This window comes from Triturus cristatus, chromosome 1_2, assembly GCF_964204655.1.
Source record: "Triturus cristatus chromosome 1_2, aTriCri1.1, whole genome shotgun sequence".
Lineage (NCBI taxonomy): Eukaryota > Metazoa > Chordata > Amphibia > Caudata > Salamandridae > Triturus > Triturus cristatus.
In genome coordinates, this window is record NC_140580.1 from 12,157,452 (window position 1) to 12,181,377 (window position 23,926).

General features: G+C 44.8%; 1 protein-coding gene across 2 annotated transcripts in view; it reads left to right on the forward strand.

The window, feature by feature from the left end:
* The window catches only part of LOC146866631 (uncharacterized), a 457,856-nt gene that overhangs the window by 338,373 nt on the left and 95,557 nt on the right, over positions 1 to 23,926 (forward strand). The window lies entirely within an intron of this gene.

Genomic DNA, 23,926 nt, shown 5'->3' on the forward strand with positions numbered 1-23,926 from the left:
TACTATTCTGTACTACTCTCTCTCTACTACTCTCTCTACTACTCTACTACTCACTCTCTACTACTCTACTACTCTCTACTACTCACTCTACTACTCTCTACTACTCTCTCTACTACTCTCTCTACTACTCACTCTCTACTACTCACTCTCTACTACTCATTCTCTACTACTCTCTACAACTCTCTACTACTCTACTACTCACTACTACCCGCTCTCTACTACTCTCTACTACTTACTCTGTACTACTCTCTACTACTCTGTACTACTCACTCTACTACTTACTCTCTACTACTCACTCTCTACTACTCTCTACTACTCACTCCTCCTATTCTGTACTACTCTCTACTACTCTCTCTACTACTCGCTACTACTCACTCTCTACTACTCTACTACTCTCTACTCTCTACTACTCACTCTCTACTCACTCTCTACTACTCAATCTGTACCATTTACTCTCCACTACTCACTCTCTACTACTTACTCTCTACTACTCTCTACTAATCGCCACAACTCTCTTCTACTCACTCTTTTCTACTCACTCTCTACTACTCACTCTCTACTACTCACTCTCTACTAGTCTCTACAACTCTCTACTAATCACTCTCTATAACTCACTCCCTACTGCTCACTTTCTACTACTCTACTACTTTCTAATCTCTACTACTCACTCTCTACTACTCACTCTCTACTACTCACTCTCCAGTACTCACTCTCTACTACTCTGTACAACTCTCTACTACTCACTCTCTACCACTCACTCCCCACTACTCACTCTCTACTACACACTCTCTACTACTCTACTACTCTGTACCACTCACTCTCTACTACTCACTCTCTACTCACTCTCTACTACTCACTCTCTACTACTCACTCTCTACTATTGACTCTCCACTACTCACTCTCTACTACTCTCTACAACTCTCTTCCACTCACTCTCTACTACTCACTCTCTACTACTCTCTACAACTCTACTACTACCCACTCTCTACGACTCTGTACTACTCACTCTCTACTACTCTCTACTACTCACTCTACTATTCTGTACTACTCTCTCTTTACTACTCTCTCTACTACTCTACTACTCACTCTCTACTACTCTACTACTCTCTACTACTCACTCTCTAATACTCTCTACTACTCACTCTACTACTCTCTCTACTACTCACTCTCTACTACTCACTCTCTACTACTCATTCTCTACTACTCTCTACAACTCTCTACTACTCACTCTCTACTACTCACTCCCTTCTACTCACTCTCTACTACTCACTCTCTACTACTCTCTACTACTCTTCTACTCACTACCACCCGCTCTCTACTACTCTGTACTACTTACTCTGTACTACTCTCTACTACTCTGTACTACTCACTCTGTACTACTCTCTACTACTCACTCTCTACTACTCACTCTCTACTACTCTCTACAACTCTCTAATCACTCTCTACTGCTCACTCCCTACTACTCTACTACTTACTACTCACTCTCTACGACTCACTCTCTACTACTCTCTACAACTCTCTACTACTCATTCTCTACTACTCTGTACTACTCACTCTCTACTACTCTGTACTGCTCACTCTCTACTACTCACTCTCTACTACACTGTACTACTCACTCTCTAGTACTCTCTACTATTCACTCTCTACTACTCTACTCTCTACGACTCACACTTTACTGCTCTCTACTACTCTCTACTACTCACTGTCTACTACTCTCTACTACTCACTCTCTACTACTCTCTACTACTCACTCCTCCTATTCTGTACTACTCTCTACTACTCTCTCTACTACTCGCTACTACTCACTCTCTACTACTCTACTACTCTCTACTCTCTACTACTCACTCTCTACTCACTCTCTACTACTCAATCTGTACCATTTACTCTCCACTACTCACTCTCTACTACTTACTCTCTACTACTCTCTACTAATCGCCACAACTCTCTTCTACTCACTCTTTTCTACTCACTCTCTACTACTCACTCTCTACTACTCACTCTCTACTAGTCTCTACAACTCTCTACAACTCTCTACTAATCACTCTCTAAAACTCACTCCCTACTGCTCACTTTCTACTACTCTACTACTTTCTAATCTCTACTACTCACTCTCTACAACTCACTCTCTACTACCCACTCTCTTCTACTCTCTACTACTCACTCTACTACTCTCTACTACTCTCTACTCTCTACAACTCTCTACTACTCACTCTCTACTACTCACTCTCTACTACTCTCTACTACTCACTCTCTACTACTCTCTACTACTCACACTACTACTCTGTACTACTCACTCTCTGCTACTCTCTACTACTCTCTCTGTACTACTCTCTACTACTCACACTACTACTCTGTACTACTCACTCTCTGCTACTCTCTACTACTCACTCTCTACTACTCTACTACTCTCTACTCTCTACTCCTCACTCTCTACTACTCTCTACTCCTCACTCTCTACTACTCATTTTTTACTATTCACTATCTACTACTCACTCTCTTCTACTCACTCTCTACTACTCTCTACTACTCACTCTCTACTATTCTGTACTACTCTCTATCTACTACTCTCTCTACTACTCTCCACTACTCTACTACTCTCTACCACCCACTCTCTTCTACTCTCTACTACTCATTCTACTACTCTCTACTACTCTCTACAACTCTCTACTACTCACTCTCTACTACTCTACTACTCTCTACTCTCTACCACTCACTCTCTACTACTCTCTACTCCTCACTCTCTACTACTCATTTTCTACTATTCACTATCTACTACTCACTCTCTTATACTCACTCTCTACTACTCTCTACTACTCACTCTCTACTATTCTGTACTACTCTCTCTCTACTACTCTCTCTACTACTCTCCACTACTCTACTACTCTCTACTACTCACTCTCTACTACTCTCTACTACTCACTCTCTCCTATTCTGTACTACTCTCTACTACTCTCTACTACTCACTCTCTACTACTATACTACTCTCTACTCTCTACTACTCACTATCTACTCACTCTCTACTACTCAATCTGTACCATTCACTCTCCACTACTCACTCTCAACTACTTACTCTCTACTACTCTCTACTACTCTCCACAACTCTCTACTAATCACTCTCTACAACTCACTCCCTACTGCTCACTTTCTACTACTCTACTACTTTCTACTCTCTACTACTCACTCTCTACTACTCACTCTCTACTACTCACTCTCTACTAGTCTCTACAACTCTCTACTAGTCACTCTCTACAACTCACTCCCTACTGCTCACTTTCTACTACTCTACTACTTTCTACTCTCTACTACTCACTCTCTACTACTCACTCTCCACTACTCACTCTCTACTACTCTGTACAACTCTCTACTACTCACTCTCTACTACTCACTCTCTACTACTCACTCTCTACTACTCTACTACTCTCTACCACTCACTCTCTACTACTCACTCTCTACTCACTCTCTACTACTCACTCTCTACTACTCACTCTCTAGTATTGGCTCTCCACTACTCACTCTCTACTACTCTCTACAACTCTCTACTACTCACTCTCTACTACTCACTCTCTACTACTCACTCTCTACTACTCACTCACTACTACTCTCTACAACTCTACTACTACCCACTCTCTACGACTCTGTAGTACTCACTCTCTACTACTCACTCTCTACTACTCACTCTCTACTACTCACTCTACTATTCTGTACTACTCTCTCTCTACTACTCTCTCTACTACTCTACTACTCACTCTCTACTACTCTACTACTCTCTACTACTCACTCTACTACTCTCTACTACTCTCTCTACTACTCTCTCTACTACTCACTCTCTACTACTCACTCTCTACTACTCATTCTCTACTACTCTCTACAACTCTCTACTACTCTACTACTCACTACTACCCGCTCTCTACTACTCTCTACTACTTACTCTGTACTACTCTCTACTACTCTGTACTACTCACTCTACTACTTACTCTCTACTACTCACTCTCTACTACTCTCTACTACTCACTCCTCCTATTCTGTACTACTCTCTACTACTCTCTCTACTACTCGCTACTACTCACTCTCTACTACTCTACTACTCTCTACTCTCTACTACTCACTCTCTACTCACTCTCTACTACTCAATCTGTACCATTTACTCTCCACTACTCACTCTCTACTACTTACTCTCTACTACTCTCTACTAATCGCCACAACTCTCTTCTACTCACTCTTTTCTACTCACTCTCTACTACTCACTCTCTACTACTCACTCTCTACTAGTCTCTACAACTCTCTACTAATCACTCTCTACAACTCACTCCCTACTGCTCACTTTCTACTACTCTACTACTTTCTAATCTCTACTACTCACTCTCTACTACTCACTCTCTACTACTCACTCTCCAGTACTCACTCTCTACTACTCTGTACAACTCTCTACTACTCACTCTCTACCACTCACTCCCCACTACTCACTCTCTACTACACACTCTCTACTACTCTACTACTCTGTACCACTCACTCTCTACTACTCACTCTCTACTCACTCTCTACTACTCACTCTCTACTACTCACTCTCTACTATTGACTCTCCACTACTCACTCTCTACTACTCTCTACAACTCTCTTCCACTCACTCTCTACTACTCACTCTCTACTACTCTCTACAACTCTACTACTACCCACTCTCTACGACTCTGTACTACTCACTCTCTACTACTCTCTACTACTCACTCTACTATTCTGTACTACTCTCTCTTTACTACTCTCTCTACTACTCTACTACTCACTCTCTACTACTCTACTACTCTCTACTACTCACTCTCTAATACTCTCTACTACTCACTCTACTACTCTCTCTACTACTCACTCTCTACTACTCACTCTCTACTACTCATTCTCTACTACTCTCTACAACTCTCTACTACTCACTCTCTACTACTCACTCCCTTCTACTCACTCTCTACTACTCACTCTCTACTACTCTCTACTACTCTTCTACTCACTACCACCCGCTCTCTACTACTCTGTACTACTTACTCTGTACTACTCTCTACTACTCTGTACTACTCACTCTGTACTACTCTCTACTACTCACTCTCTACTACTCACTCTCTACTACTCTCTACAACTCTCTAATCACTCTCTACTGCTCACTCCCTACTACTCTACTACTTACTACTCACTCTCTACGACTCACTCTCTACTACTCTCTACAACTCTCTACTACTCATTCTCTACTACTCTGTACTACTCACTCTCTACTACTCTGTACTGCTCACTCTCTACTACTCACTCTCTACTACACTGTACTACTCACTCTCTAGTACTCTCTACTATTCACTCTCTACTACTCTACTCTCTACGACTCACACTTTACTGCTCTCTACTACTCTCTACTACTCACTGTCTACTACTCTCTACTACTCACTCTCTACTACTCTCTACTACTCACTCCTCCTATTCTGTACTACTCTCTACTACTCTCTCTACTACTCGCTACTACTCACTCTCTACTACTCTACTACTCTCTACTCTCTACTACTCACTCTCTACTCACTCTCTACTACTCAATCTGTACCATTTACTCTCCACTACTCACTCTCTACTACTTACTCTCTACTACTCTCTACTAATCGCCACAACTCTCTTCTACTCACTCTTTTCTACTCACTCTCTACTACTCACTCTCTACTACTCACTCTCTACTAGTCTCTACAACTCTCTACTAATCACTCTCTACAACTCACTCCCTACTGCTCACTTTCTACTACTCTACTACTTTCTAATCTCTACTACTCACTCTCTACTACTCACTCTCTACTACTCACTCTCCAGTACTCACTCTCTACTACTCTGTACAACTCTCTACTACTCACTCTCTACCACTCACTCCCCACTACTCACTCTCTACTACACACTCTCTACTACTCTACTACTCTGTACCACTCACTCTCTACTACTCACTCTCTACTCACTCTCTACTACTCACTCTCTACTACTCACTCTCTACTATTGACTCTCCACTACTCACTCTCTACTACTCTCTACAACTCTCTTCCACTCACTCTCTACTACTCACTCTCTACTACTCTCTACAACTCTACTACTACCCACTCTCTACGACTCTGTACTACTCACTCTCTACTACTCTCTACTACTCACTCTACTATTCTGTACTACTCTCTCTTTACTACTCTCTCTACTACTCTACTACTCACTCTCAACTACTCTACTACTCTCTACTACTCACTCTCTAATACTCTCTACTACTCACTCTACTACTCTCTCTACTACTCACTCTCTACTACTCACTCTCTACTACTCATTCTCTACTACTCTCTACAACTCTCTACTACTCACTCTCTACTACTCACTCCCTTCTACTCACTCTCTACTACTCACTCTCTACTACTCTCTACTACTCTTCTACTCACTACCACCCGCTCTCTACTACTCTGTACTACTTACTCTGTACTACTCTCTACTACTCTGTACTACTCACTCTGTACTACTCTCTACTACTCACTCTCTACTACTCACTCTCTACTACTCTCTACAACTCTCTAATCACTCTCTACTGCTCACTCCCTACTACTCTACTACTTACTACTCACTCTCTACGACTCACTCTCTACTACTCTCTACAACTCTCTACTACTCATTCTCTACTACTCTGTACTACTCACTCTCTACTACTCTGTACTGCTCACTCTCTACTACTCACTCTCTACTACACTGTACTACTCACTCTCTAGTACTCTCTACTATTCACTCTCTACTACTCTACTCTCTACGACTCACACTTTACTGCTCTCTACTACTCTCTACTACTCACTGTCTACTACTCTCTACTACTCACTCTCTACTATTCTGTACTACTCTCTCTACTACTCTCTAGTACTCACTCTCTACTACTCTACTACTCTCTACTACTCACTTTCTACAACTCTCTACTACTCACTCTCTACTAATCACTCTCTACTACTCTCTACAACTCTCTTCTACTCAATCTCTACTACTCACACTCTACTACTCACTCTCTACTACTCTCTACTCTCTACTACTCTCTACTACCCACTCTCTTCTACTCTCTACTACTCACTCTACTACTCTCTACTACTCATTTTCTACTATTCACTATCTCCTACTCACTCTCTCCTACTCACTCTCTACTACTCTCTACTACTCACTCTCTACTATTCTGTACTACTCTCTCTACTTCTCTCTCTACTACTCTCCACTACTCTACTACTCTCTACTACCCACTCTCTTCTACTCTCTACCACTCACTCTACTACTCTCTACAACACTCTACTACTCACTCTCTACTACTCTCTACTACTCGCTCTCTACTACTCTGTACTACTCACACTACTTCTCTGTACTACTCACTCTCTGCTACTCTCTACTACTCGCTCTGTACTACTCTGTACTACTCACACTACTACTCTGTACTACTCACTCTCTGCTACTGTACTACTCTCTACTCTCTACTACTCACTCTCTACTACTCTCTACTCCTCACTCTCTACTACTCATTTTCTACTATTCACTATCTACTACTCACTCTCTTCTACTCACTCTCTACTACTCTCTACTACTCACTCTCTACTATTCTGTACTACTCTCTCTCTACTACTCTCTCTACTGCTCTCTACTAATCTCTACTACTCACTCTCTACTACTCACTCTCTACTACTCACTCTCTACTACTCTACTACTCTCTATTACTCACTCTCTACTACTCTCTACTACTCACTCTCTACTACTCACTCCCTACTACTCTCTACTGCTCTCTACTACTCACTCTCTACTAGTCTACTACTCACTCACTACTACTCTCTTTTGGCAGAGATGGGGATGCCTACTTGTCTACTTGGGATTATTAAGCGACTCCATAAAGACAACTTTGCCCAAGTAAGGTGCGGCATGAGGGGCAATTTGACATCTAAGTTCCCTGTTAACCGTGGAGTCAGACAGGGGTGTGTGCTGGCCCCAACCTTATTTTCCCTTTATGTCAATGCACTAGTGGCCCACCTGAGGGGAGTCAAGAACATTGATGCCCCGAAACTCAATAATGAGCAGGTAGTGGCAATAATGTTTGCCGACGACACTCTTTTAGTGTGAAAATCCCCTATGGGGATACACCGTGCTCTTGACAGTTTTACTGAATTCTGTTCCCCAAGAGGGCTTGAGATTAACTCCACGAAAACAAAATTTATGGTATGTAACCCGCCCAAAACCACTCGCCCTAATCCTTCCGTTAACGGTGTTATACTGGATAGGGTAACTGTGTTTGAATATCTTGGAGTTATACTCACAGATAGAATGGAATGGGGTCTTCAACTAGCAAAAGCAAAACTTCGACTTACTCAGACCTGCGGTGGGATCCTTAAATTGCACAGAGCATCCACCTCCAAACCTATAGCACCCATTATTGAGATCTATAAAGCCCAAGCACGGGGTGCAATCTTTTATGGGGCTGAGCTCTGGGGGCACTGTCCAGCTGGAGACATCAGCAGGTCTGAGAATTTGTTTTTAAGGTCTTTATTGGCCCTACCACCCAGTACACCACTCAATCCACTTAGAATGGATTTGGGCGTTAGATCTATACAGGAAGAAGTTGCGTTGAGGCCTCTAATGTATTGGCGGAGGTTGTGGGCAACGCCGGAATTGGTAAATTATCGAAATGATTTAAAGGCACTAATGGCTCTTCCTGGCTTAGCCAAAATACCGTGGCTAGTATACATCAAAAAGGAGTTTATGAGATTGAGAATTCCTGCCCTCTGGTATCAGCCAGAGACAATCGCTCCAAATCTCTCTAGAGCTGAACTAGCTAACATATTTTGGTTAAATAATAAGGACAAACTGCTAACTAATAATAGGCTAGGCCCATTGACCCTAGAATTCTTTAATATAAAGGAGGAGTACAAAATAGAGCCCTTCCTAGATGAGATTGAGCCGTGTGCCTCTAGAAAGCTTTATATTCAATTTAGATACGGCACACTTCCCCTGAGAGCCTTTTCGGGAAATTGGTCGACTAACAATCCTTCTGATTGCCCGACCTGTGGAGCTATAAAAGAAACTGAGTTACACGTCCTGTTCTATTGCCCCACATACAAATCGATTAGGAAACACTGGCTTGCCCAAGTTTGTAGGAACTTGGGCACTACACACTGTTATGAGGCCTATAGAATTTTGAAGACTGATACCTCAACACCTATAGTTTTTTCGGTATCACGTTATTGGCACGCTGTGTGGCGGAGGAGATGTTCCCTTACCTCATTTAACGCCTAGGGCCATTTAAACAGATATACCTATTAATCTTTGTCACTAGTACTTTTTTAATCACTTTTCATTTTTTTATTCTTTTATCCCTCTTTTAAATATTTGTCTTGGTAATTAATGTAATTTACAATGAAATGTCATTTAATATGAATTGTAACTGTTTACTTCTATCTTTTTATGATGTATGTTTTTATGATCTACCATCTTTTATGGTCCAAGACCGAAAAAAAGATCACTTTGATTGATTGATTGACTACTCTCTACTACTCACTCTCTACTACTCACGCTCTACTGCTCTCTACTACTCTCTACTACTCACTCTCTACTATCCTGTACTACTCTCTCTCTACTACTATCTCTACTACTATCTACTACTCACTCTCTACTACGCTACTGCTCTCTACTTCTCACACTACTACTCTCTCTCTACTACTCACTCTCTACTACTCACTCTCTACTATTCTCTCCAACTCACTCTCTACTACTCTACTGCTCACTCTCTACTACTCTCTACTACTAGCTCTCTACTACACTGTACTACTCACTCTTTATTACTCTCTACTACTCACTCTCTACTATTCTGTACTACTCTCTCTACTACTCTCTCTACTACTCACTCGCTACTACTCTACTACTCTCTATTACTCATTCTCTACTACTCACTCTCAACTCACTCTCTACTACTCACTCTCTAATATTCACTCTCCACTACTCACTCTCTACTACTCTCTACAACTCTTTTTCTACTCACTCTCTACTACTCACTCTCTACTACTCTCTATAACTCACTACTAATCACACTCTACTACTCACTCCCTACTGCTCACTCTCTACTACTCACTCTCTACTACTCACTCTACTACTTTCTACTCACTCTACTACTCACTCTCTACTACTCACTCTGTACTACTCACTCTCTACTACTCTCTACAACTCTCTACAACTCACTCTCTACTACTCTGTACTACTCACTCTCTACTACTCTCTCTACTACTCACTCTCTACTACTCTCTACTACTCACTCTCTACTACTCACTCTCTACTATTCACCCTCTACTACTCACTCTCTATTACTCTACTGCTCACTCTCTACTATTCTGTACTACTCTCTCTCTACTACTCTCTACTACTCACTCTCTACTACTCTCTACTCCTCACTCTCTACTACTCACTCTCTACTACTCACTCTCTACTATTCACTCTCCACTACTCACTCTCTACTACTCACTCTCTACTACTCTTTACTACTGTCTACAACTCTCTTCGACTCACTCTCTACTACTCTACTACTCTCTACTCTCTACTACTTATGCTCTACTGCTCTCTACTACTCTCTACTACTCTCTACTACTCACTCTCTACTACTCTCTCCTACTCACTCTCTACTATTCTGTACTACTCTCTCTCTACTACTCGCTCTACTACTCTCTACTACTCACTCTCTACTACTCTACTAATCTCTAATATTCTACTATTCTATGCTACTCACTCTCTACTACTCTCTCTATACTACTCTCTACTATTCACTCTCTACTAATCACTCTCTACTACTCTCTACAACTCTCTACTACTCACTCTTTCGACTATTCTCTACTCTTCACTCTCTACTCCTCACTCTCTACTACTCTCTACTACACACTCTCTTCTACTCTCTACTACTCACTCTCTACTACTCTCTACTACTCTCTACAACTCTCTACTACTCTCTACAACTCACTCTACTACTCACTCTCTACTACTCTACTACTCACTCTCTACTACTCGCTCTCTACTACTCTGCACTACTCACTCTACAACTCTGTACTATTCACTCTCTGCTACTCTCTTCTACTTACTCTCTACTACTCACTCTCTGCTACTCTCTACTACTCACTCTCTACTACTCTACTACTCTACTTCTCTCTACTACTCACAATCTACTACTCACTCTACTATCTACTCTCTACTACTCACTCTCTACTATTCACTCTCTACTATTCCCTCTTTACTTTTCACTCTGTACTACTCACTCTCTACTATTCTGTACTACTCTCTCTCTACTACTCTGTACAACTCTCTACTACTCACTCTCTACTACTCACTCCCTACTACTCACTCTCTACTACTCACTCTCTACTACTCTCTACTACTCTCTACTACTCACTCTCTACTATTCTCTACTACTCACTCTCTACTACTCTCTGCTACTCTACTACTCACTCTCTACTACGCGCTCTCTACTACTCTACCACTCACTCTCTACTGCTCTCTACTACTCTCTACTACTCTCAACTACTCGCTCACTACTACTCTCTACTACTCGCTACTACTCTCTACTACTCTCTACTACTCACTCTCTACTGCTCACTCTCTACTACTCTACTACTCTCTACACTACTCACTCTCTACTGCTCTCTACTGCTATCTACTGCTCTCTGCTGCTCTTTACTACTCACTCTCCACTACTCACTCTCTACTACTCACTCTCTACTACTCACACTCCACTACTCACTCTGTACTATTCACTCTCCACTAACTCTCTACTACTCACTCTCTACTACTCTCTACCACTCTCTACAACTCTCTACCACTCTCTAATACACACTCTCCACTACTCACTCTCTACTACTCTGTACAACTCTCTACTACTCACTCTCTACTACTCACTCCCTACTACTCAATATCTACTACACACTCTCTACTACTCTCTACTACTCTCTACTATTCTCTACTACTCACTCTCTACTACTCTACTACTCACTCTACTGCTCGCTCTCTACTACTCTCTACTACTCACACTCTACTGCTCTCTACTACTCTCTACTACTTTCTACTACTCACTCACTACTACTCTCTACTACTCGCTCTCTACTACTCTGTACTAGTCACTCTATACTACTCTCTACTACTCTGTACTACTCACTCTCTACTACTCACTCTCTACTACTCTACTACTCACTCTCTATTGCTCCCTACTGCTATCTACTGCTCTCTACTACTCACTCTCCATTACTCACTCTCTACTACTCACTCTCTACTACTCACTCTCTACTATTCTGTACTACTCTCTCTCTACTACTCTCTCTACTATTCTCTACTACTCACTACTACTCTACTACTCTCTACTACTCACTCTCTACTACTCTCTACTACTCACTCTCTACTACTCTCTACTACTCACTCTCTACTATTCTGTACTACTTTCTCTACTACTCACTCTCCTACTCACTCTCTACTACTCACTCTCTACTACTCACTCTCTACTACTCACTCTCTACTACTCTCTACTTCTCACTCTCTACTACTCACTCTCTACTACTATTCACTCTCTACTACTCACTCTCTACTACTCTCTACTACTCACTCTCTACTACTCACTCTCTACTGCTCGCTCTCTACTACTCACTCTCTACTATTCACCCTCTACTACTCACTCTCTATTACTCTACTACTCACTCTCTACTATTCTGTACTACTCTCTCTCTACTACTCTCTACTACTCACTCTCTACTACTCTCTACTCCTCACTCTCTACTACTCACTCTCTACTACTCACTCTCTACTACTCACTCTCTTCTACTCACTCTCTACTATTCTGCACTACTCTCTCTCTACTACTCTCTCTACTACTCTCTACTACTCACTCTCTACTACTCACTCTCTACTACTCTCTAATCACTACTATTCACTCTCTACTCCTTACTCTCTACTACTCTCTACTACTCACTCTCTTCTACTCTCTACTACACTATACTACTCTCTACTACTCTCTACTACCTACTTTCTACTACTAACTCTCTACTATACTCACTCCCTACTACTCTCTACCACTCTCTACTACTCACTCTCTACTACTCACTCTCTACTACTCTACTACTCTCTACAACTCTCTACTACTTACTCTCTACTACTCCCTCTCTACTACTCTCTACTACTCACTCTCTATTACTCGTTCTCTACTACTCACTCTACTACTCTGTACTACTCACTCTCTGCTACTCTCTACTACTCACTCTCTACTACTATTCACTCTCTACTACTCACTCTCTACTACTCTCTACTACTCACTCTCTACTACTCACTCTCTACTACTCTCTACTACTCACTCTCTACTACTCACTCTCTGCTATTCACCCTCTACTACTCACTCTCTATTACTCTACTACTCACTCTCTACTATTCTGTACTACTCTCTCTCTACTACTCTCTACTACTCACTCTCTACTACTCTCTACTCCTCACTCTCTACTACTCACTCTCTACTACTCACTCTCTTCTACTCACTCTCTACTATTCTGTACTACTCTCTCTCTCTACTACTCTCTCTACTACTCTCTACTACTCACTCTCTACTACTCTCTAATCTCTACTATTCACTCTCTACTCCTTACTCTCTACTACTCTCTACCACTCACTCTCTTCTACTCTCTACTACACTCTACTACACTCTACTACTCTCTACTACTCTCTACTACTCTCTACTACTCTCTACTACTCTCTACTACCTACTTTCTACTACTCACTCTCTACTATACTCACTCCCTACTACTCTCTACCACTCTCTACTACTCACTCTCTACCACTCACTCTCTACTACTCACTCTCTACTACTCTCTAATCTCTACTATTCACTCTCTACTCCTTACTCTCTACTACTCTCTACTACTCACTCTCTTCTACTCTCTACTACACTCTACTACTCTATACTACTCTCTACTACCTACTTTCTAATACTCACTCTCTACTATACTCACTCCCTACTACTCTCTACCACTCTCTACTACTCACTCTCTACTACTCACTCTCTACTATTCACTCTCTACTACTCACTCTCTACTACTAACTCTCTTCTACTCACTCTTTACTATTCTGTACTACTCTCTCTCAACTACTCACTCTCTACTATTCTGTACTACTCTCTCTCTACTACTCTCTCTACTACTCTCTACTACTTACTCTCTACTACTCTACTGCTCTCTACTACTCACTCTCTATTACTCTACAACTCACTCTCTACTATTCTGTACTACTCTCTCTCTACTACTCTCTCTACCTCTCTCTACTACTCACTCTCTATTACTCTACTACTCTCTACTCTCTACTACTCACGCTCTACTACTCACTCTGTACTATTCACTCTCCACTAACTGTCTACTACTCACTCTCTACACTCTCTACAACTCTCTACAACTCTCTACAACTCTCTACTACTCTCTCTACTACTCTCGACTACTCACTCTCTACTACTCTCTACTCCTCACTCTCTACTACTGACTGTCTACTATTCACTCTTTACTACTCACTCTCTACTACTCACTCTCTTCTACTCACTCTCTACTATTCTGCACTACTCTCTCTCTACTACTCTCTCTACTACTCTCTACTACTCACTCATACTACTCACTCTCTACTACTCTCTACTACTCACTCTCTATTACTCGTTCTCTACTACTCACTCTACTACTCTGTACTACTCACTCTCTGCTACTCTCTACTACTCACTCTCTACTACTATTCACTCTCTACTACTCACTCTCTACTACTCTCTACTACTCACTCTCTACTACTCTCTACTACTCACTCTCTACTACTCACTCTCTACTACTCACTCTCTTGTACTCACTCTCTACTATTCTGTACTACTCTCTCTCTCTACTACTCACTCTCTACTACTCTCTAATCTCTACTATTCACTCTCTACTCTCTACTACTCTCTACTACTCACTCTCTTCTACTCTCTACTACACTCCACTACTCTCTACTACTCTCTACTACTCTCTACTACCTACTTTCTACTACTCACTCTCTACTATACTCACTCCCTACTACTCTCTACCACTCTCTACTACTCACTCTCTACTACTCACTCTCTACTACTCTCTAATCACTACTATTCACTCTCTACTCCTTACTCTCTACTACTCTCTACTACTCACTCTCTTCTACTCTCTACTACACTCTACTACTCTCTACTACTCTCTACTACTCTCTACTACCTACTTTCTACCACTCACTCTCTACTATACTCACTCCCTACTACTCTCTACCACTCTCTACTACTCACTCTCTACTACTCACTCTCTACTATTCACTCTCTACTACTCACTCTCTACTACTAACTCTCTTCTACTCACTCTTTACTATTCTGTACTACTCTCTCTCAACTACTCACTCTCTACTATTCTGTACTACTCTCTCTCTACTACTCTCTCTACTACTCTCTACTACTTACTCTCTACTACTCTACTACTCTCTACTACTCACTCTCTATTACTCTACAACTCACTCTCTACTATTCTGTACTACTCTCTCTCTACTACTCTCTCTACCTCTCTCTACTACTCACTCTCTATTACTCTACTACTCTCTACTCTCTACTACTCACTCTCTACTACTCACGCTCTACTACTCACTCTGTACTATTCACTCTCCACTAACTCTCTACTACTCACTCTCTACACTCTCTACAACTCTCTACAACTCTCTACAACTCTCTACTACTCTCTCTACTACTCTCGACTACTCACTCTCTACTACTCTCTACTCCTCACTCTCTACTACTGACTGTCTACTATTCACTCTTTACTACTCACTCTCTACTACTCACTCTCTTTTACTCACTCTCAACTATTCTGTACTACTCTCTCTACTACTCTCTCTACTACTCTCTACTAGTCACTCTCTACTACTCACTCTCTACTACTCTCTACTCCTTACTCTCTACTACTCACTCTCTTCTACTCTCTACTACTCACTTTACTACGCTCTACTACTCTCTACTACCTACTCTCTACTACTACCTCTCTACTATACTCACTCTCTACTACTTTCTACTACTCTCTACTACTCACTCTCTACTACTCACTCTCTACTACTCTACTACTCACTCTCTACTACTCTACTACTCTCTACAACTCACTACTACTCACTCTCTACTACTCACTCTCTACTACTCTCTACTTCTCTACTACTCACTCTCTACTACTTGTTCTCTACTACTCACTCTACTACTCTGTACTACTCACTCTCTGCTACTCTCTACTACTCACTCTCTTCTACTCTCTACTCTCTTCTACTCACTCTCCACTATTCTGTACTACTCACTCTCTACTACTCACTCTCTACTATTCACTCTCTACTACTCACTCTCTACTATTCTGTACTACTCTCTCTCTACTACTCTCTCTACTACTCTCTACTACTTACTCTCTACTACTCTACTACTCTCTATTACTCACTCTCAATTACTCTACAACTCACTCTCTACTATTCCTTACTACTCTCTTTCTACTACTCTCTCTACCTCTCTCTACTACTCACTCTCTACTACTTTACTACTCTCTACTCTCTACTACTCACGCTCTACTACTCACGCTCTACTACTCACTCTGTACTATTCACTCTCCACTAACTCTCTACTACTCACTCTCTACACTCTCTACAACTCTCTACAACTCTCTACTACTATCTCTACTACTCTCAACTACTCACTCTCTACTACTCTCTACTCCTCACTCTCTACTTCTGACTGTCTACTATTCACTCTTTACTACACACTCTCTACTACTCACTCTCTTCTACCCACTCTCTACTATTCTGTACTACTCTCTCTCTACTACTCTCTACTACTCACTCTCTACTACTCACTCTCTACTACTCTCTACTCTCTACTATTCACTCTCTTCTACTCTCTACTACTCACTCTTCTACTCTCTACTACTCTCTACTACATACTCTCTACTACTCACTCTCTACTATACTCACTCTCTACTACTCACTCTCTACTGCTCTCTAATACTCACTCTTTACTACTCTACTACTCTCTACAACTCTCTACTACTCACTCTCTACTACTCTCTACTTCTCTACTACTCACTCTCTACTACTCGTTCTCTACTACTCACTCTACTACTCTGTACTACTCACTCTCTGATACTCTCTACTACTCACTCTCTTCTACTCTCTACTCTCTTCTACTCACTCTCCACTATTCTCTACTACTCTCTCTCTACTACTCTCTCTACTATTCACTCTCTACTACTCACTCTCTACTATTCTGTACTACTCTCTACTACTCTCTCTACTACTCTCTACTACTCACTCTCTACTTCTCTACTACTCTCTACTACTCTACTACTCACTCTTTACTACTCGCTCTCTACTTCTCTCTACTACTCTGTACTAGTCACTCAATACTACTCTCTACTACTCTGTACTACTCACTCTCTTCTACTCACTCTCTACTACTATCTACTACTCACTCTCTATTGCTCCCTACTGCTATGTACTGCTCTCTACTACTCACTCTCCACTACTCACTCTCCACTACTCACTCTCTACTACTCTCTACTACTCACTCTCTACTACTATTACTCACTCTCTACTATTCTGTACTACTCTCTCTACTACTCTCTCTCCTACTCACTCTCTACTACTCTCTACTACTCGCTCTCTACTACTCACTCTCTACTACTCACTCTCTACTACTACTCACTCTCTACTACTCACTCTCTACTACTCTCTACTACTCACTCTCTACTACTCACTCTCTACTACCCACTCTCCACTATTCACCCTCTACTACTCACTCTCTACTACTCTACTACTCACTCTCTACTATTCTGTACTACTCTCTCTCTACTTCTCTCTCTACTACTCTCTACTACTCACTCTCTACTACTCTCTACTCCTCACTCTCTACTACTCACTCTCAACTATTCACTCTCTTCTACTCACTCTCTTCTATTCTGTACTACTCTCTCTCTACTACTCTCTCTACTACTCTCTACTACTCACTCTCTACTACTTACTCTCTACTACTCTCTACTCTCTACTCTTCACTCTCTACTCCTTACTCTCTACTGCTCTCTACTACTCACTCTCTTCTACTCCCTACTACTCACTCTACTACTCTCTACTACTCTCTACTACCTACTCTCTACTACTCACTCTCTACTATACTCACTCTCTACTACTCTCTACTACTCTCTACTACTCACTCTCTACTACTCTCTACTCCTCACTCTCTACTACTCTACTACTCTCTACAACTCTCTACTACTCACTCTCTACTACTCACTCTCTACTACTCTCTACTACTCTACTACTCACTCTCTACTACTCGTTCTCTACTACTCACTCTACTACTCTCTACTGCTCACTCTCTGCTACTCTCTACTACTCACTCTCTACTACTCTCTACTACTCACTCTCTACTACTCTCTACTCCTCACTCTCTACTACTCACTCTCTACTACTCACTCTCTACTACTCACTCTCTTCTACTCACTCTCTTCTACTCTGTACTACTCTCTCTCAACTACTCACTCTCTACTATTCTGTACTACTCTCTCTCTGCTACTCTCTCTACCTCTCTCTACTACTCACTCTCTACTACTCTACTACTCTCTACTCTCTACTACTCACTCTCTACTACTCACGCTCTACTACTCACTCTGTACTATTTCACTCTCCACTAACACTCTACTACTCACTCTCTACTACTCTCTACTACCCACTCTCTACTACTCTCTACAACTCTCTACAACTCTCTACTAATCACTCTCTACTACTCACTCCCTTCTGCTCACTCTCTACTACTCTACTACTTTCTACGCTCTACTACTCACTCTCTTCTACCTACTCTACTACTCACTCTCCACTACTCACTCTCTACTACTCTCTACAACTCTCTACTACTCCCTCCCTACTACTCACTCTCTACTACGCACTCTCTACTACTCTATACTACTCATTCTCTACTACTCACTCTCTACTACTCTTTACTACTCACTCTCTACTACTCTGTACTACTCAATCTCTACTACTCTCTACTACTCACTCTCTACTACTCACTCTCTACTACTCTGCTACTCTCTTCTACTCTCCACCTCTGAATTTGGCTGTTTCTCCTTTTGGAGTCAAACCTATCGTATTATTTTTTGAGAGGTAAGTAGCAGTACGGATGGTCTCACTTAACTGTGACCCTCAAGGTGTGGGAGGATGGTCAGAGAGTTGCCTGCAAGGGGAGGGTGGTGGGGGTGTGTGGAGGGGGTGGACTTTACTCAGGATGATTTGGAGGGTTACTGGATTAGGGAAAAGTGGATTAAAGGGGGGAGTAACAGAAAAAAGCAATCAGAGATGTATTTCACGTAAGACATCTCCTAATGTATAAGTATGGCTCATGCGTGTTCGATTAATGCTTTGACATTAAATTACATTAAGTTGCTTACGTGGGGGGCATGGCCAGACCAGCGACTACAATGGCAGCTTGGAGCTGAAGCTCCGTGGAAGCCCCGCACACATCAACCATTAAGCGGCGCTAACCGCTTCATCACCCACAAAAGGTAGATGTCAGAACACCCTGTGCGGCCTCTGAGCCTTCCGCTGATCATCTACATGGCCGCCTGATCGAGTAATCAGCTTATAAACCCCTAGGCGATTGGGAGACAAGATGGCAGCAAAGATGTGAATCCGATGCTCTCCAAATATCCAGCGAACGCACCGCGATGGTGAATGAGACCCCCAGGACAGCAGTGGCTTCTGCAAGTAAGAGGCATCTCCCCCCCCCCCCCCTCCTTAACCCCGTGGCTCGCCGTCAGGCTGCAAAAGCACCTCCACGGCCCAGGAATTGGGAACTTGCCCGCTCGTGACACAGGTACGCAGTAGTGGTGTCCTAACAAGAGAAGCGGGCCCAACGAGGACAGCGACTTTTATACTCAGCGTAGCCCCTCATAGAGAACGACTTGTGTGGCTGCTCCTGTGGAAGCGCCGCCATGCAGAACAACGGGCACCGGAGCGCGGGGCAGGGCGGGGGCTGCAGGGGCTTGAAAAGGAATAACAAAAGTGCTGAGTCCAGAAGGCCCCTTGCGGGTGTGGCATCTGCGCCACGACTCCCCTGCCACAACTATCTCCATGCTGGTGACTCAGATGGCATATAGACTGTGGGGGCAGTAATCTAACCGAGGAGGAAAGCGCAACTCAGGCTGCGGGGTGGTGCCGTATAGAACAGCACCACATGTAACAAAGACATCACCAAACAAGTATATGCTGAGAAAGAGAGTACCTTAAAAGTTGAAGCCGGTGGAAAGCCTGAGCGAGTCACTGCAGTCATCAAGGCTCTGTTTGGTGTGCGGCGAAAGTGAAAGCGCGAATTAACGCAAGACGTGGCAGGGGAGGGGCGGAGGAGCGTTCAGAGAGCAAGCAAGAGGAAATACAGATGGCGCCTGATCGGGCGCTATAAGCTGGTGGTTGCACGCGTGAACGTAAGCGCTGGGCCAGCCAAAGCGTGGGGTAGCACTTTGAAAACCCACCTACTAAATGTCTCGCAGTGTGACGAATGCGCTGGCTCAGGCGAGACCTAAAAAAGGAAACCCTCTGGTGGGAGCACCAGAGGGTCCTTTTTAAAACTCTCCCCAGCTTCAGCCAATGGCCAACAGACTGGCTGGCGCCCACACTAAAAACAGTTAATAAAGCTGTGAACAGAATACATTAAAAGGAAACTTGTTTTCATCTTGCTTCTGTGCAAAGTGGAAGATGAACAAAGAATGTCATAACTTTCCTGCGACAGCAGCCTCACTTATCAAGACTTGTATTTCCTTACTGGCTGAAATACTACTGGGGAAGAGATTTCCTGTTTGTTCTGTTTTGTGTGTTTAGCTCCATGTATAGAGCTGCAAAATCATTGTTAAACCATATAGGAAATATTCCACACAAGCCTTATTTAAAAAATATAACAAATGGTGATTAGAGACATTGTGATAGTTTTATATGATGGTGTCCTCTCACTATAAAACCACATTCTTCTCAGGGTCTAACTTTAGTTCTCAAGTAGCTGATGCTTAAGCTCTTTGAACCCATGTCCAGTATTTATTACTTTATTGGTGTATTTCCTGGTCACTGTTATTGAAGTATAGACAGTAAATTAATTACTATTTTTATCAGTGGAGAATCTGTAAATGTGTTTTAATGAAGTAGTACAGGCATATTCAAATTAGTCAATAGGTAGCATTTGCCTCGGGTGGTCTTGTTGCCTTTTCTCAATTTCTAGTTTTGCATTCAATGCTTGAAGGTCTTCCCATTTAGTTAACTTGACGGAATTCGAAATGTGTACAGAAAGTTATGTGCTATATGTTACTTTTGGTGGTTCTTTGCTGGGGGAAAAGAAGATGCCAAGGCACCCATGGTAAGATATCATTTTGGTTATCACTGAAAGTTGCTAATTTCACGGTTTTCTCCTTGTCATAGGAATGCAAGCACACACAGGCTTTTGAATGCATGTTCTTTTAAACACCATTTGTGAAGCTGCAACTTGGGCTCCCCACGCTTATGAAGCATTATTCTTTGCATGCCTTGTCCCAAAGTCTTATTTGAATAATATTTATGCTTAGGTGGGCAGTAATAAGAAAAAGTTACTATAGGAACATCTATTCAATCTGCCCGCCATCCACACAGCAAAGACCACCCGCCATATTATAATGGCTGGGGGGTCCGCGGCGGATGGAAAGACCGTCCGCCGCGGTGGAAAAAGTGCCTGCTTATGGTGGCATTGTCTGAAAGACTAAAGTAATTCAGCACGCTCCTGATCATGAAAGTGTCACTCGTATTGCACTCAGAATGTGAAATAGTTCCTCTTTTTCAATAAAGTCGATTCAACAAAATTCTGTATTTGGAGTCAATCCAATTTATTGTACCTTTTTCTTCAAATGATACTGTAGAATGAACGACATTCTACTTGTACAATGTAAAATTTGCCCAATGCATTTCGGGCTGTTGAGCCCTTCATCAGGGGCAGCACTCTGGAAGGATAAAACCACGAGTCAGCATTGAGTCTTAATTAGGGGTGGGCAGAAAACTACGCTCCGTCAGCGTAGCAGATAAAGCCAGCCACTCCTGCACACCGGCCCGGTCCCTGCTTCTGATAGCAGCCAGGCCGAAGAGAGCCTCCCTGGGCCCCGGTGGACCCCTGTCTCCAGCACCTAGACCCTCGGCTGTCTTGCAGGACGGGGGTGGCTCACGCACCCCGGGGCCCGCCGGACGGTGCAAGAGCCCCGGGCCCGGTCCCAGCTTCAGAACCCTAGCCAGGCCGGGGAGAAACTCCCTGGGCCCCGGTGGACACCCTTCCCCAGCGCATGGACCCTCGGCTGGCTTGCAGGACGGGGGGCTCCCGCTCCCTGGGACACTGGGACGGAGCACAAGCCCCGGACCCGGGCCCAGCTTCCGAACCCTAGCCAGGCCAGGGAGAGCCTCCCCGGGCCCCGGTGGACACCCTGTCCCCAGCGCCCGGACCCTCGGCTGGCTTGCGGGACAGGGGGCTCCCGCACCCCGGGAACGGAGCTCCAGCACCGGGCCCGGGACCAGCTTCCGGACCCCCAGCCAGGCCGGGGAGAGCCTCCCCGGGCCCCGGTGGACGCCCTGTCCCCAGCGCCCGGACCCTCGGCTGGCTTGCGGGACAGGGGGCCCCTGCACCCCGGGACGGAGCTCCAGCACCGGGCCCAGCTCCCGGACCTCCAGCCAGGCCGGGGAGAGCCTCCCCGGGCCTCGGTGGACACCCGACCCCAGCGCCCGGACCCTCGGCTGGCTTGCGGGACAGGGGGCCCCTGCACCCCGGGACGGAGCTCCAGCACCGGGCCCAGCTCCCGGACCTCCAGCCAGGCCGGGGAGAGCCTCCCCGGGCCTCGGTGGACACCCTGTCCCCAGCGCCCGGACCCTCGGCTGGCTTGCGGGACAGGGGGCCCCTGCACCCCGGGACGGAGCTCCAGCACCGGGCCCAGCTCCCGGACCTCCAGCCAGGCCGGGGAGAGCCTCCCCGGGCCTCGGTGGACACCCGACCCCAGCGCCCGGACCCTCGGCTGGCTTGCGGGACAGGGGGCTCCCGCACCCCGGGAACGGAGCTCCAGCACCGGGCCCGGGACCAGCTTCCGGACCCCCAGCCAGGCCGGGGAGAGCCTCCCCGGGCCCCGGTGCACACCCGTCCCCAGCGCCCGGACCCTCGGCTGGCTTGCGGGACAGGGGGCTCCCGTACCCCGGGACGGAGCTCCAGCACCGGGCCCAGCTTCCGGACCCCCAGCCAGGCCGGGGAGAGCCTCCCCGGGCCCCGGTGGACACCCGGTCCCAGCGCCCAGACCCTCGGCTGGCTTGCGGGACAGGGGGCTCCCGCACCCGGGGACGGAGCTCCAGCACCGGGCCCAGCTCCCGGACCTCCAGCCAGGCCGGGGAGAGACTCCCCGGGCCCCGGTGGACGCCCTGTCCCCAGCGCCCGGACCCTCGGCTGGCTTGCGGGACAGGGGGCCCCTGCACCCCGGGACGGAGCTCCAGCACCGGGCCCAGCTCCCGGACCTCCAGCCAGGCCGGGGAGAGCCTCCCCGGGCCTCGGTGGACACCCGACCCCAGCGCCCGACCCTCGGCTGGCTTGCGGGACAGGGGGCTCCCGCACCCTGGGAACGGAGCTCCAGCACCGGGCCCAGCTCCCGGACCTCCAGCCAGGCCCGGGGAGAGACTCCCAGGGACCCGGTGGACACCCTGTTCCCAGCGCCCGGACCCTCGGCTGGCTTGCGGGACAGGGGGCTCCCGCACCCCGGGAACGGAGCCGCACCCTGGGACGGAGCTCCAGCACCGGGCCCAGCTTCCGAACCCCCAGCCAGGCCGGGGAGAGCCTCCCCGGGCCCCG